Below are 12,613 nucleotides of genomic sequence, written 5' to 3'. Positions count from 1 at the left end.
TGCTTAGGGATGCAGAGATCTGCTACCATGTACTAGAGTCTCCAATGCTTTAAGACAGCTGTGTTCACTGTGGCTTCATCAATTAATAACCATGCCATTCTGGGCAACTTATTTATTCTCTCCGAGCCTCATTGCCCCTCTATAAAGTGTGAGATTGATCATTCCTTCCTGATATGATTGTTTCGAGGATTAAATAAAATAATTCATTTTGTATTTAGACAGTACTTGCCACAAAGTTTAAAAACAAAAACTACTATCAGAGTTCTTTTTTCAGATCTGAAAGTCTCTGGGCATATAACAGAAAACAACTCTAAAAATCCATGCTTAACCTAACTATGAATGCTAGATTAAAAATTATTAGAAGATTTTTCAAAATGAAGAGTTAAAACTGATAAGGGAATTTCTGACCAGGTGGCTCAGTTTGTTAGTGTTGTCCTGTGCACAAAAAGGTTGCAGGTTTTATTCCTGGTCAGGGCACATTCCTCGGTTGCAGGTTCTGTCTCTGGTTGGGGCTCATACTGGCCACAACTGATCCATGTTTGGCTCTCACATCGATGTTTCTCTCTCTCTCCCTTCCTCTGTCTCTAAACCAGTAAAAGCATATCCTCGGGTGAGGATTAAAAAACAACTGAGAAGGGAAAAAGGAAAATCCATGCATGCAAACGTACAGAGTGCAAAATGCAGAGGAAACTGTGCACCGAAACCACAGGCTGCTCTAAAGACATCCGCTGGGACCTAGAAGTTTGGTTTTAATAATATACCGGGATGCATGGCTACATGGAAGACAGGGTGCAAAAACAGGCAGGGAATTAGCAAGGTGAGTATGTGGGTGCCCCTATTTAGCCAGAATCCTGAAGGAATGCCACAAAGATTAAAAGTAGGGAAACTTGCTGGTCTCTCCCTTTCCTCTTAATAACATGAGAAACACCAAACATTTCTATTAAGAATGTGTAACAGAAGCCAGTTCCCATGCCAGTTTGGAGATCAAACTCACCCTATCTTCATGGGCCCCCAAAATCCCAAGCAAAGAAGGTGAGGTTACATCACAGGCTGGTAGTAGCCCATCCCCCATGTACCCGCCAAGGCAAACATAAATCCCTTTTAGAGAAACCACCAACACCAGCTATCAGAGCATTCCTACAAATGACGTTCCAAGAACTCTGAACTCACAATCCAAATAATTACTTTTTAAAAATAAAAAGGAAACCTGGCCCAACAATAAGCGTTAGCTGAGATAACCTGCTGAGGGGTCAGGTCTACAGAGGCTTCAGGTATCGAAGTCAGTGTTTCTAGAACACACATGTCTTACATTTTTGAAGAAAGAAATGTGGAAATCAGAATTATGACTAAAGAAGAGACCATCCACTGACAAGGGAGATTTGAACAGAAGCACATTGTACACCCACTCACTGAACACACAGGAAACAATGAAAATCATACTCAGTGAATGTCCTGAGCAGCAGGTTGGGTTCAGGCAGAGCACTGGTGTACTGGAAGGAGCTGAAGAACTGCACAGACTGCACTCCGGAGAGACAAGATAAATAGAAAATATCACAGAGAGGTTAACCAAACAAAACGGAAAGATCCAACATGGAAGTTCCAGAAGGAGGAAAAGGGAATGAGGTACAAGATATTCGCTAAGAATTTCCCAAAAGTGACCTGATAGGATGTGATATTCCAGAGATTCCGGAAGCCTCACGAGCCTCAAATAAAATAAATAAAAAGAAATCCTCACCAAGATACATCATCATAAAGTTTCACGTTATCAAACATAAAGAGACACTCTGAGAAACAGCCAGAGAAAAGGTAGATTACCTGCAAAGAACTACACAGACTGAGAACAACTGCTCAACATCCTGATTCCTGGGAAGAAACAGTTCCCACAGACCAGCCAGCGGCCCTCATTACTCTCTGGCGACCGACCAGACTGGCTGCAGTGAGCCCAGGTGAGCCTCTGCATGCACCACAGGGATGACGTGCCAATGGCTTCTCTCAGGTGAGCGTGACTATGTCCAGCCTGATGTCTCACCCAGAAGTCTGACCTAAAGGATTCTCCCATCCGAATCCCCTGCCCTCTGGCTTTCCATTAGGCTTGGCCAGTGAGGACCCCGAAAGGGCCTGGAGGGAGGGCAGAGAGTGAGGTCAGCATTGTTAGAGTCACAGGCTACGTAGTGAGGTGTCTGTCAGTCAGGGACCACACATACAAAGGAGGCCCCATAGCTTACAATGGAGCTGAAGAATTCCTATTGCCTAGGGACACTGTAGCTGCCATAGGTCATAGGGCAACACGTTACTCATGTGTTTGTGGGGGATGCTGGTAGAAACAACCTACTGGGCTGCCAATGGCAAAAAGTATGGTGCATGCCATTACACACAGTACATAGAACTTGATAATGGTGACTATACTACTGGTTTATGTATTTACTGTACTTCATATTTCATTGTTATTTTACTTTACTTTTTAAAAAATTTTATTGTTGAAAGTATTACAGATGTTCCATTTGTTTTCTTTTACAATTGACCTGCTCCTCCAGGAACCGCCCCTCCCAGGCCTTCACCACTCTATAGTCTGAGTCCATGGGCTATGCATATATGCAAATAAATGAATTCCCACGTTAATCACTCCCCATTCATCCCCCTACCCCCACCTTCCCACAGTCACTGTTATTTTAGAGTCTACTCTTTCTACTCATGAAAAAACGTTTGCTGTGGAAGTGTTGTGCTGGCAGCAGCCTCATACATCTCATGGCTATTGTACCCCTTAATTACATCATTTCCTCTTGTGCGTGATTTGATCCTGTGTTGTTTTGTGCAGTAACATGTTGTACAGTATGTAGCCCAGGAGCCACAGGCTCCACCATATGGCCAAGTGTGCAGTCGCTTTACCATCTGGTTTGTATAAGTGCCCTCTGTGATGTTGATGAAACTGATGAGCACAGGTTATCAGTTCCTCACAAGGAGGCCTGCTCTCCATGACTCTCCCCTTCAGCCTCCCCATTACTGCTTCCTCCCTCTGTCCCCGATCCAGGGGCAGTGACTGCTCCACTGCTAAAGCTCTGGGTTCCTTCCTGCACGCTCTCTGCTGGGTCCCTGCACCTTCCCACACATTAGTGCACAAACCCTCTGTGAATTACCCTCCCTTGGGCATGCCACCTGCTTCCTGTGGGGACCCTGCCTGAAACTCTTTCCAGCTTGTCCAGGACTCTGTGGAAACTCTCAGAGAGCAAGAGCACACATCCCCTTGCTTTAATTCTCTTACAAAGCGCTGTGCTCAGGGGAGAAATGTTCGGTAAAGGACGGGGTGGTCCCAGTGTGAAACAGCCCTATGTCTATGGTTCCCTTAGGGCTTGCTGCCTGACATCGGGGCACGTGTGAGGAGTGACTGGGAGTGCTTCCTGGGACCCAGGAAGGCCAGCGTGGCCCCGGAGCAGCTGACTTATATCCCTGCAGTGGACGTGTGCCCTGTGCCTGGTGAGGAAAACCACTTTCACAGATGACCTCCCATTCCCTCTCTCCTCATCTCTACCAGAGCCCCCTGTCATGTGCACGGCAGGAAGTCTCATTACTCAAAGTTGTTGAAAGCAAATGTCATCTTTCCCTCTAGCTCCCACTCTTCTCCTGGCGAAATTGCAAAGGTTCCTGCTGTAAGGACAGGAAAAAGGCTTGTCTTTCTCTGTGCGGTGGCCTTCCACAATTTATGGGAAGCGCCTGGGAATTAAACCCTGTGCAGTGCCAGCACAGCCAAAGGTTTGATGAGCCTGAGGGCGTAGGGGCAGCGAAGGATGTAGAAAAGACAAAGAGAATAAGCTGGGTCTTCCGTGGTCGGCAAACTGCGGCTCGCGAGCCACATGTGGCTTTTTGGCCCCTTGAGTGTGGCTCTTCCACAAAATACCACGTGCAGGCACGCGTACAGTGTAATTGAAACTTCGTGGTCCAAGCGCAGAAGTCGGTTTTCGGCCTGGGCGAGTCTATTTTGAAGAAGTACTGTTGATATTTGGCTCTGGTGACTAATGAGTTTGCCGACCACTGGCTAGGTCAGTGATGGCGAACCTATGATACGCGTGTCAGAGGTGACACGCGAACTCATTTTGGGTGACACGCATCGACAGACAAAAAATTGCATAATTCAAATATTTGTCTCAGGCAACGGCCAGAGTTGGGCATCACTCAAGTAATGTTATTACTCACGTTACTCATGATCAATAATACAATTCTAAAACCGGATGTAAACATGTACATCGGTGTTGCGTAGCAAAGATACATAGTGAAAAAATCCAAGATACATTGTTCCAATATTGACATTAATATAAAAAGGTTAAGAATTGCACTATAAAGAGATTAATCTTTACTCATGACACTTTATTTTTACTTGAGTGACAAAATGCCCAATTCTGGAAACGACCTCGTTATTGTCAACATGTGCCTTGGGTAAGCTTCCCCTGCGTTCGGGTGCATTCGGCAAATGGACCCACTTGATCGCCATGTTCATTAGGAGACGGGAGTGGGAGGGTTAGTAGAAAAAGATATACAGTGCAACAGTGCTCGACGAGACATTCTGGGTGTCGGATAATTGACTGCAGCACCATATATTTGTTGGTTATACATACTATCTTTGAGTTGTTTTGCACCAGGAGTCAGCGCAACACTGCAAAAAGTTAATAGGTAAGGAACCTATCAACCTTTTATAAAACCCGCCATGATTTCTATTTATTTATTTTTGCAGCCTAGTGTTGGAGAATCAAAAAAATAAAAAAGCAAGATTGAATGATAAAGGAAGTGGAAGTAGCAGTAGCCGACCCTTTCAAGACTATGGACCAAGATGTACGGGATTGTCGACAGCAACAACAGATCATTTTGCATACTGTGTAATGAAACGGTAGTAAGCAGAATGTGGAATGTAAAGAGACATTTTGAAGCTAATCATTGTCAGCTCTTGAAAAAAAGTATCTATGAAAGGAAGGAATACATTTCTAGGCAGCTACACCTCTATAAAAGTCAATCAAATTCCATCATTTAATTTGTAAGATGCTCTACAAATTTAACATCAGCAAGTTACTGTATTGCTCACTCCATAGCTCAGCATGGAAAAGCCCTCAGTGATGGAAACATTTCTAAGATGTGCACCAGCTCTATTTCACGATATGAAAAATAAAGATGATATTATTAAAAGAATTTCTGAGTTACCACTCAGTAGAAATACTATCAAAGACAGAATAATCGATCTTAAAAAATGTACATCAATTAAAAAAAGACTTAAATAGTTGTAAACATTTTTCACTTTCTCTTGATGAAACTACTGATGTCACATCAAATGCTCGGTTGGCCATTATTGCTAGATATTCTGATGGTCTCACAATGAGAGAAGAGTTGATAAAGTTAGAATCAGTGACAATAAGTACATCAGGAAACGAAATATGTAAGGGTGTTATAAAAACATTCAGTGACCTAAACATTGGTATCTCTAAAATTGTGTCAGTCACGACAGATGGGGCACCAAATATGGTGGGGAAAAAATGTGGGATTCCTGAAATTGTTTATGGAAGCTATTAGACATCCACTTGTAACTTTTCATTGCATTATTCATCAGGAGGTGTTGTGTGCCAAATCGGGATTCTCAGAATTGAATGATTTAATGTCAGTTGTAACAAAAATTGTGAATTTTATAGCTTCTCGACCCCTTCACAAGCGAGAATTTTCTGCACTTTTACAGGAAGTTGATTCAACCTACAGTGGACTACTGATGTTCAATAATGTGAGATGGCTGAGTCGAGGTAAAGTACTTGAATGATTTGTGGAGTGCTTTGAAGAAATTATGGTATTTATTGAGAATAAGGATCGGGCAAACTTTCCTCAGATCAATGATCATGAGTGCGTCAGCATTTGATGTTTTTTACAGATCTCTCTGTTCATATGAATGAACTGAACTTAAAATTACAAGGTTTTGGCAAAAGTATTGATGTTATGTCTGGATACATCAAATCTTTTAAAAGTAAACTTAAAATTTTCAAGTGAGATATTGAAACTAAAACTTGTAAGTATTTTCCTTGAATAAAAAAGTATTTTGAGAAGGCCACTACAATGAATGTAATGGAGTCCATACTTATGTACCAGAATATAGTAAACTCGTTATTTGAACAGTTCAGCGAAAGATTCGACCAATTTAGAAGCCTAGAACAGACCATTTAAATAATTAAGTATCTGGATGTAGTTGTTTACAGTACTTTGGGATTAAAGGATTTCCAATGGATGCAAATTGACGATTTAGAGATGCAACTTGCCGATTTTCAAGGTAGCCTTTGGACTCATGTGTTTGTCGACTTAAGGTTGAAACTTGAAAATCTGGAACGAAATCATTTGAATAATGAAGAAGAGTGCAACTACAAACAAGAAATTTTGAGTGCTTGGAACAGAGTACCTGACACTTTTAGCAACATAAAAAAAATCTAGCGATGGCTTTGCTAACAATTTTTTCATCAACATATTTTTGTGAGACTTTGTTCTCAGCATTAAATAATATTAAAACGAACAAAAGAAACTGGCTAACAGATAAAGTGCACCAAGTATGAACCTGTAATCGAAGAATTAGCAGACAAACTTCAGCACCAAAAAAGTCACTAATTTCTAGTTTTTGTACCATTTGATTATCATTGTTTTTATTATTATTTTTTCCTAAATGTACATTGTTTTTCTGTTTTTGTTCACTTTATACATATTTTTGGTTGATTTTTCTTTGTTAAATGGCATTTAAATATATAAAATAAATATCAAAAATATAAATAATTTTTTTCCTATGGTTGCAAGTATCAAAAAAAAAGAGAATATTTCTATATGTGACATGGCACCAGAGTTAAGTTAGGGTTTTTCAAAAGTTTGACACGCCGAGCTCAAAAGGTTTGCCATCACTGTTATATAGGATAGTTGAACCTCACCATACTCAAGAGTGGCCTTAACAACTAATTTACTTCATTTAGTGAAGGGTGTGCAGAAGGTCAATGATTCTCTCTCATCCTGATGTTTCTCTCTCTCTCTCTCTCTCCCTCTCCCTTCCTCTCTGAAATCAATTTTTTAAAAAATGTGGAAGAGGGAGGCCAAAGTTCAGGATCAGAGAAAATTTTGAAGATGCTCCACTGCTGGCCTTGAAGACGAAGGAAGGAACCACAAACCAACGGAATGCAGTTGGGCCCAAGAAGCTGGCAAATGCAAGGAAATGGATCTGTCCTAGCATCTCCAGAATAGGTTGGTGAGCCCCACTCAGCACGGCCAGGGGTGAAGGATTAAAGAAGACAGACAAGAGAATAAAGCTGGGGCTGGATAGGACACTGCTCTCAGATGGAGAGAGAGTGCCACAGCCTGCAAGCAGAGTCTTTCTTTTATAGTCAGATTTTATGGGGCAGAGTATGGGCATGGTCAATGTGTTTACAATGTTCTCCCGGTTTTGAATCTCCTCAATTATATGCACCTGAACTCTATCAAGCTTTGTTTTGGCAGCACTAGCTGCACCTCCCGCAGCCTATGTCACTTAGTCACCTGGGACCACAGGTTCAGACCATAAGGTCAAGCTGACAACTATAGCCTTTGTCTATAACTGTGCTGGGAGGGCTTTGCCCTCCAAGCTGGGACTGGCGCATGGCTTTGCCACGAGAGGACCCTGCCCTCTCATTAATCCGAGGCTTGAAACTGTTTCAACCCTGTAGCCACTCTCCACAGGTTTGATCTTAGCTCTTTGACCCATTTCAGACTTCTAATCTCCACATGTAAAACAATGCATGTGTGCTGTTTTTAAGCCATTTAAGGTTGAGGTAATTTGTTAACAGTGGCAACAGGAAACTAATACAAACCCAGCCTCAGTCCTGGGAAGACAGCAGCATGAAGGATGGGTGACTGCAGAAGGCAGCCCAGAATGTGAATCCTATTTTTCTTCCTTTAAGTGTCACCGTCATCATAACAGAGACACAGACTTAAATGGCCCCGTCATGGTATATCAGGAGGACGAGGCCTTCATTAAAGCGGTTGCCTCACAGAAAAAATGATGGCACACAATAGGTTTCAGTTAGTGTTTGCTGAATGGAAGAGTGAATGGCTTCCCTCATTTACTGAATGACTGTGGACCTGATGCTGTGATGACAATATGAAGGCGAATAAAATGCAGCCTTTGCTCCCTACAGAGTCCCATGCCAGCCTCCCTCCCTCCCTCCTCCCTGCCTCTGCTCCCAGAGGTGCTCATTCGCCTCACACACTCATTGTCTCAAAGCACACACCTGTTGGCTTTATCCCCTTCCTTCTCTCTCTCTCTCTCTCTCTCTCTCTCTCTCTCTCTCTCTCTCTCTCTCTCTTTTTCTCTCTCTCTCCTTTCCTCTTTTTTTTTTAACCTTAAATACACTTTTAATAGTTTAGACATGATTTCTTTAAATGTTTTACATCATCTCATTTAACTTTGGGACTTGCAGACATTAATAATGAGTCACCAAAACACTATCAATGTATAGTTTGACTTACACACTGGGCTTCGCCCAAGAACTCTGAGTGGTCCCAGAAGGAAAAAGAAAAATGTTTAAAAGTGAGCCATGGCAGAAATACTCAGACAACAGGTAGGCCTAATGCAACTAGGGCGAACGTTCAAGTTCATGTTCTTTCAAGGAATTGTTTCTACTCTTGAAGCTCCACAGAGAAAGGGCCCTAAGAGTTGAACACTCCTGGGCGGGCATAGTCCCAGGAACAGGTGCCTCCGGGAGCCGGTGTAATTGGGCTTGGCCCTTGGACATGGAAGGTAAACATTTTATATTATTTCACAGTAACAAGCATGGATGGCCACAGGTAACATAGGATCTGATCAACCTCGGAGTTTAAGGCTGACCCACGTTGGAAAACCACCATTTCCCGGATGGAGATCACACACTTAACACAGTGTCACCTGTTGGGGTCGCTAGAAAAGACTTATTTAAACATCAGTTCATAGGATGGCTTCACATTTGTCAGTTTCTTTCCACTTTGTAGGCTAGAAGGGAGGCACTTAAGAGCTATGAACTGTAGTTTCAGGAGTACAAGACACTAGATTTCAGCAGTCTTCGATAAATATGGCAAGGAATTAAAGAGAAATTGGATTCAAAAGAAAGTAAACACACCATTAAACCACAACATTTTGCTGAATCTTGTAAAAATCACTGGCCTCTGCTTTGAAGAACTTCCTCACCACAAAATAAAAAAATAAAATACAAATACAGCAGTTATCAGCCACCTGTGCCCACACAGGTCAATCCTACAGCTTCCCGATGTTGGGGCTTGTGGGGGTTTTCCAATAGGGACGAGTTAGTCCTTTGAGTAATATTTCCAAGTCTGGTATCATGCACGGGTCCCAAACAGCCAGGAAAACGAAAAGATAGAATGAAATATGTTGCAAGAGTTTAGTAAAACGCATGAAAATTAAAATGCTAAGAAGACCACTCCGTTTTAAACGCGTAAAAATAAGTCGCATTCACGGATGGGGATCCAGAGACTCTGTTTTGGTCCGTTGGTATGAACTGCACTCGCACAACGCGGTGGGAAGCAGGTCCCGGCGCACAAAGGAATATCCAACAGGTAAACACATCAGGGTGACGCGGCCCATGAGACTGAGCGGGTGGCGGGCATAGTCCCAGGAACAGGCGCCGCCGGGAGCCGGGAGCCGGGAGCTGCGGAGCGGAGGAGCCCAGCCCCGGGCTGCCTCCCAGATGCCGCCGGTCCGCGAGGGGCGCGGCGGAGCTCGGTCCTGGCCGCGATCTGGCGGCAGCGGGAGCTGTTGCGCTCGGGGGAGGCACAGGCCTCCCGGTTCACGGAGTCCCCGCCGCGCCCCGCTGCGCCCTCCCCTCCAGCTCGGGGCGAGGTGCCGCCGCGCTCACCCTGCGCGGCCCAACAGGCGCCGCTTCCTGGGGAGGGACTGCAGCGGCGGCGCCGGGGCTGCGAGGAGCAATGTCGGGGCGGGTGCAAACCCCATCTTCTCTGGGCTCAGCCCGCCGCCTCCGCCGCAGGCTCAGCAAAGCATAAAGCAGAAGCGACGCCTCTGCCCCTGGCCCTCTCCTCTCTTCTTCTTTCAACGCTTACCCAGTTCATGTAGGGAGCTATTTCCCCCCTTATAGAAACACACTGGTGGGTGAGCATGTACAGTAGAACTGATAACTAAACACTCATTAAGAGAAAGTCAATTTTAAAGGAAAAACAATAATACTATTGATTGTGAACATTTATCAAGTGTTTATCATATACCTCACTCTGCCAAGCAATTCATATGCACTTCCTCATTCACTCAGTTCAGATAATGAAACTATGGCAGCAAGAAGTAACTTGTCCAGGTCACAGAGACAGTACCTGGTCTGAACCCTCATCAGTCTGATCAGAGACCAGGCTCTACCAGGGGAGACAGAAAGACAGCTGTTCATGGCTAATGTGACCCCTCCGTGGGGTGTTCCCTTCACCCCTTCCCACACCACAAGCAGTGGTTCTCTTCATGTGTTGTGCCCAGATTTCAAAGTTCCCAAGACCCCCAGGGAGCCAGTCAGTCCGATGCAAAAGCAAAGAGTCCTTTATTATGCAAGCCGGCCTGCGCTCCCCGTTCACCAGACCCACCGACACAGCGGAAAGTCCAGTGGCCGAGAGAGAGAGAGGCCTGATGGGACAGGGGGTTTTAAAGGGGGGTGGAGTGAGGGCAGGAGAGGGCACTGTGGGCCCCGCCGATTGGCCAGGCGCAAGTCGGTACAGGATGTGGTCATAGTGATGGCATGCACTTCCCTTGATCATCATTGGTTAGTCCAGAGAAATCCTGGGTATGGCTAGCAGCGGCTTCTTCCCATGAGGAAGCACATGGCACCATCCCAAAATGGAGGACCCAAAGCAAGATGGAGGGCACACATGGCTCTGTCCCAAGATGGAGGACCCAAGGCAAGATGGAGGGCGCACATGGCTCTGTCCCAAGATGGAGGACCCAAGGCAAGATGGAGGGCGCAGTCCTTGTTCGGCTCCTGCTGCCTCCGCTCGAACTCGCCACAAGGCAGGATGGCCCTCCCGCACAGCACCCGCAGCTGGCCTGCGGGCAGACCGGGACTCCAGCGCATCTGGGCGGCACAGGCCCAGCAAACGGGGTGCGGCCGGTGGAGCGGCCCAGCTCTGGGGGAGCGGCATCCGCTCGGAGCAGGCCCGGTCCATGAGGCCAGCGCACTGCAGCATGGCGGCCTCCCCGAGCCAGGGCACGCGCCCCACTCCGCTGCCGCCACACTGGGCCTGGTCCGGAGGGCAGCGGGCGGGTGGCAGCCGGCGCCGGGCTCCCGTGGGCCGGGGAGCCAATGCCCCCCCCCCCATGGGGCCCGGCGGCCGGCCCACCCAGGCCCCCCCCCCCCACTGGCCCGAGGGCCGCATGGACCCCCGGCCCCAGCGCGGGCAAGCGGCGGCCGACCACGGGGGAAGGGAGGAAAGAGCCAGGCGGTGAGGCCTTCCGCTCCTATGACCTCCCCCGTGGTCGGTCGCCGCCCAGCCCCACCCCTCGGCCCGCCGCAGGCCACCACGCAGCCCTCCGGACACTCAGACCCGCTCCGGGGAGGCGCGGAGGGATCTCAGAGCGGGCGGTCAGACTCCTCCCCCCGCACCACCCGGAGAGGCGGGCGGTGCGCCTTTCACATGTTCCTACAGCACTGTGCTCACCCCCTCCTTCTGCTCTGACCACATCAATGCCAGGTGTGTGTCTGACAGGGTGAGCTGGGTCCATTTTCACTCATGACCAGTGTTAGGAAGCACATACTGTCCTTTCTCATTGCCATGAGGGTGGTAACAGAAGCAGGAGAATAAATACAGAGATCAGAAAGCTGGTGTTGGCTACTCATTAGCGGTATAAAGTCGGGCACATTGTTTAACCCTCTGAACCTTAGGTTACTCAAACGTAACGTGGGATAATGATGCCAGTGTTACCCTGTAATGAGAATGAATGGGAAATGTGTCTGTGTGTCTGTGAGGTGCTGGCACAGTGCCTAGCACAGCACAGGTGCTCAGTGAACATTCTTCTCCTCTCCTCTCTCCTGTTCAGTCCCCTGACCACCTTGTTTCTGACTCTTCTGCTCCACCTTATATAGCATTCCAGCTGCTAAGTGTTACCTGTTATGGGCTGCATTCGTTACATATGCACGTGTTCCCACTGCTGCCTCTGGAGCGAGAGCATCCTTCCTCCTGGGAACTAGTGCTGCTGTCTCAGAGCTGGGATGGGGGTGGGGCTGGGGTGTCAGGCCTGGGAAGGCAAGGATGCCCCTGAGGAGGTCAGGACGGGGGGAGTCAGCACGCAGAGGGGTAGAGGTTTCAGGGAGGAGAGCAGCAGGGGAGGGTGTGCCTTGGGGATCCCTGCTGGTGTTTGGAAGGGGTCCTCCGGGTCTCAGACAGCAAAGAGCTGGGCTGTCCCTGTAGGGATGAGCCCTGGCCCCAACATTTTGGGGTTTCCAAGGCCCCACTAACTGGGCCAGTATCCCTGCCAAGTCTGAGCCCAACCCAAGCAGCAGGCTGTCCTGGCCTTCAGTGGTCTCGTCCTCCCCTGGGACAGGACAGGCCAAGGGCCCTGAGGACCAGGCGCTGAACCTGGGTGTGGGCTGCGCACCTCACTGGG

The 12,613-nt window shown here is 47.0% G+C and overlaps 1 protein-coding gene across 3 annotated transcripts in view; it reads right to left on the bottom strand.

Moving 5' to 3' along the window:
* LOC132237214 (class I histocompatibility antigen, Gogo-B*0103 alpha chain-like) overlaps window positions 1-12,613 on the bottom strand; it is a 91,103-nt gene that overhangs the window by 63,152 nt on the left and 15,338 nt on the right. The window lies entirely within an intron of this gene.

Source organism: Myotis daubentonii, chromosome 6 (assembly GCF_963259705.1).
Source record: "Myotis daubentonii chromosome 6, mMyoDau2.1, whole genome shotgun sequence".
Classification (NCBI taxonomy): Eukaryota; Metazoa; Chordata; class Mammalia; order Chiroptera; family Vespertilionidae; genus Myotis; species Myotis daubentonii.
The sequence above is the reverse complement of the archived record's forward strand: the minus strand, read 5'-3'. Positions and strand labels throughout refer to the sequence as shown.